The sequence below is a fragment of the Pipistrellus kuhlii genome, unplaced genomic scaffold, assembly GCF_014108245.1.
Source record: "Pipistrellus kuhlii isolate mPipKuh1 unplaced genomic scaffold, mPipKuh1.p scaffold_m20_p_21, whole genome shotgun sequence".
Lineage (NCBI taxonomy): Eukaryota > Metazoa > Chordata > Mammalia > Chiroptera > Vespertilionidae > Pipistrellus > Pipistrellus kuhlii.
This window is the reverse complement of record NW_023425520.1, coordinates 9030001-9034364: the sequence shown is the minus strand read 5'-3', so window position 1 is coordinate 9034364 and position 4364 is coordinate 9030001.

Below are 4364 nucleotides of genomic sequence, written 5' to 3'. Positions count from 1 at the left end.
ATTTCTTTTTGGACATTACTTATTCTCATGTGGAAGGTTACAATTTATTTGTACCCTTAGTGTCACTTTATTTTAATTTTTTTTCTTTTTTTATTTATTTTTAATTTATAAAAACAAACACTTGTGTGAAGGGCTGACTGACAATAGATTGCAGTGAGGGAGTTGCATGTATGAAACCCTGACCTTATTGTCACTTAAAAAGAAACCTGCACGTCTTAGGATCAGTTATTATTCATCCCACAACTATTTGGTATCATTCCTCTTAAAGGTTTTTTGTTTTGTTTTATTTTAATTTGCTACTTCTATTGATACAGAGTTAACACTGTGAGAAATGATCCAGTATCGAACTTCTTAACTGAATTGCAACCAAGGTCCAGAAAAGTGAAGAATCCACACACAGGGCATTGGAGGTATTTCTGGGGGACATAACAGGTGCACCTGACCCTGATTTCCAGGCTGTTTTGCAGGGGCCACTGTGTGGCCTCATAATTTCAGAGCTTCCCCTTCGCTGGACTGGACACTTTACCATGTCATGTCATAGAGGAGCTTTGCAAGAAGATTGAAGTTAGGAACTCAGAGGCAATAATACCCAGTAAGCCCAAGAAAGGAGAGTAGCATATTTCTTGTTTAGAGAAAGGGACAGTCATAGAGGAGGTAAGGCATTTACAGTGTAAGGAATGGTACAGCTTTGTGGGGAGATTCAAACTGAAGTAGATGATGGATGGCTGTTTGGGACAATTGGGTTTTATGAGGAGATGTGTGGTAGCTCTGGTTGGGCATTGAGGTAGAACTAGAAAAGAATGAATGAGGGTATTTAGTAAGATGCAGTGTAGAGGTGAGGTGGCTAATGGCTGTGAGACTAATTTGTCATCCTCCACAATAGAGACTGAGGAGGGGAAAAGGGTCCCAGCAAATTTGGAGAGGGCAGAATAAGTAGTCTCAGTGTCAATTAAAAAGGAGATCAGCTTACCTGCCACCCCAATCATTACCCAAGACTCTGTCCTGGTGATGTAAGTCTGTGGGGCCTTGTCAGGGCCTGCACAGCTTCTGTCTTTGGTGGCCAGTCCCAGGAGGTCTGGGAGCTTGAAAATGGATCCAGAGAGTGGTCTTGCTAGACTGGCCACGGTCCAACCTGGAGGGGCCAGACTACACTCTGATTTCCAGTGGCTTTCCCTTCCATACCTTGGGCAGGGCCCAGTGAGGATCTCAGTTTTGAGCAGTACTTGATTCAGTGTCCTTTCTTATTGCATTTGAAGCATGGGCATGGTTGAGGGTAACCCCCCTGACTTACCCTTGGTTGGAGGACTGGCACTTTGTTTGGGGTTCTTGAGGGTGGTGGCTATGAGCTGGAAGACCTCCTCGAGGCTCAGCCTTGGCCTGATCTCACCTTTGTTTTGGGATTTGGGTAACCTCATCTCTATTATTAAAGACCTTAAAGGCCAGGTTAATGAGGTCTTTTTGAGGGATTTGTGGACCTTTGCCTATTTTTCAAAGTTTGTGGTATATGTCAGGGCCTGATTCTATACAATAAAAGCCCAATATGCTAAGTGTCTAGTTATCCAGTTGTCCGTTCAACCAATCAAAGCATAATATGCTAATAATATGCTAAGGCCACTCAACCACTCACTATGGCATGCACTGACCATCAGGAGGCAGACCTCCGACTGGTAAGTTAGCTTTCTCCTGGGGTCTGGCTGATCAAGACAGTCCTGACACATCCTGGAACAATCCCACAATCTCTTCCTGGCTGGTCAACCTCCCATATCCTTTCCCAGCCCTGATCGTGCACCAGTGGGGTCCCTAGGCCTGGTCTGCGCTCTCTCACAATTCAGAACCCCTCAGGGAATGTTGGAGAGCCAGTTTTGGCTCGATCCTGCAAGCCAGGCTGAGGGACCCTATTGGTGCCCAAATTCGTCACTGGGCCTCTAGTTGGGATATAAAAAATGGATGTTCAGAGGAAGAGCTCTCTTTGGGGAGGTGAAATCTAAGGTTGTAACTTTCTGTAAGGCCTTTGTGAGATGAAAGAGAAAGAGAGGTGTCAGGGCCCTGAGTGATTTAATTAAGTTTACCATAATTGACCACCTTATAGATAGCCTTTTTGAGTCTGGCAATTAAGACAGATGATCATATGGCTACAAAGCTGGGGTCCTGGAGAACTGACCTGATAGTCCCATCCAGGGTCAGTTCAGGGGACTGCAGCAGTGCCATCCAGGTTGGCATGGTCCTGAGCTGCTAGCCAGATGCATGCCTTCTCCTCTGAAGTGAGAGAGTAGGACAGGATGCTTAGATGCATCAGGTCAGGTCATAGGACTGAGTCAGGTACTCAAATTCCTTAGTAAATGTGGTCAGTCGGTGGAAAAAGTCCTGAGATGTCTCTAAATCTGTGAGAGTTCAGACATAGAGAATGGGACATGGACTCACACTAGGCCTTCAGTTCCTGTTACCTCCCTCAGGGGTGGAATGGGCGTGGGAATAGAAGACGCTGTTAAGGAAGGCAGGCTTTGGGTGGCCTGAGAGCGAGTGTCAGATGGGAGAAGGCTGTTTTGGATCTGGAGTTCTCGGGATTTAGGCTTCCAGGGGTTGGGGAAGAAGGTGGTTGCTGGTTAGGAGGGTCTGGGTTTTGGGAATCTACTACAGGTAAGGGAAGGGGCACATAAGGGGATGGAAGTCGGTGGTCTGCTGCGTCAAAAGTAGGTTCAGAATCAGAAGTGTTAGGAGTATAATGTTTGTGTGAAGGAGAAGATTCTAATGGATAGAGCAGGGCCGACAGAGAGAGGGATGGAACCGGAGGTTGCAAAAGGCCTGGCTGTAGGGAATCGCTGACCATTTTCCATTGCGGTGACAGCAATTATCTAAACCAGACAGTGTGTTAAAACTGAAAGTGTCATTTTCAGGCCATTGACATATATTATTTAGTTTATATTGTGGCCAAACAGCGTCACGAAAGAAAATGAGGTGGTTGTGCATGATCACCCCCCGTGAGTGTGCAGAGCGAGTGTAGCGTGGCCCACGAGAGAGGAAGGGTGAGTGACTGTTTAGGGAAGGTATCCCTGCTGCTAAACAAATCACCATGAGAAATGAGGCGTAACTCTCTGGACTGGGCAACCCAATCCAGAAGGACCCACAGCCAAACGGCTGAGGAGTCTGCTGGCCTAGCGATAGGACTTTTGAGATGAGAGACTTTCGACAAGCCAGTGAGAGAGAGAGTGGACATAAGTCTTGAGACAAGAGAAATTGTGGAAAATCACTCACATAGTGAAGATTGGCCAGTGTGGGATGGAGGGTCAGCAATGGAGGAGGAGAGCTTCTGTATCTGACACCCTCCTTGGCTGGTTTGGGAGGGTCCAAAAGGGAGGGTCCAAAAGGAGGCCTAATCGAGGTCAGCAATCGAGTCACCTGAGTAGGATTTGGAGGCAAGCCCAGGTCGAGCTGCTGCAGCCTACTGCTCTCTAAGTAGCTGGGACAATGGCTCCCCATCCCTGTGGAACCCTCCCGGGTTTTGGCACCAAATATTAGGGTTGCCAAAAGAGGGGCACACAAGGCCAAAGTGGTAAAGGATTATAAATTTATTAGGTCACCTGGATACTAAATGGGGCTGGGCCCCCAAATGGTGCCAGCCCTCAAAGACTGGGAGTCAGAGGTTTTTAAAAGACTCTAGGAGGGCTTTTTCTGGGCAGATCTGGATTCTGTGAAAGTCCGGAGGGAAGAGGTAAATGGTCTTAGCAAGTGGAATGTGGTCTAAGCAAGTGGAATGTCCATTATGAAGTGGCTTAAAGGTCAGTTCCCAGGGGAGGAAGTATCGATTCAATTATTTGATCAGATCTAGGCAGGAAGCTTGCAAATGGCCATTACTGCCCTAGTCCTCACAATACATGCCTGCGTATTTACATACACATAAATACATAAGTACTAGATACGACGGTAGATGCATTTCTTTCTTTGGTTTTTAATTATAAAACATGTGAAAGGTAGTAACCATGCTGCACTATGAGTTCTTAAAGAGCAGTCAGTCAGTGAGTGAGTGAAGTGTGTGTGTTGTAATGAGAATGCTGATGGCCAACAGCCTCTGCAAACCTTCTGCAGGAGCCTTCAGAACCCACCTTTCTACCAGTTAGTATTTCTCAACATGCAGGGGGACAGACTGTATCACCTATCACCACCATCTAAGTATCTTTAAGGCCAAGGCTCCTGGGTCCTAAAATTATTGGGTGAAGTCAAAGAAGCCTTCCTTTTTCCTAAACTCCCCAACTGAGTATCTTTTTTTTTTTCTTTTTCTTTTTTTTTTTTTGTAAGAGAACATTTATTTTTGAAATCATAGAGATAGAAGAAATAATTTCTATAAAAAATGGACTTAGGAACCAGGT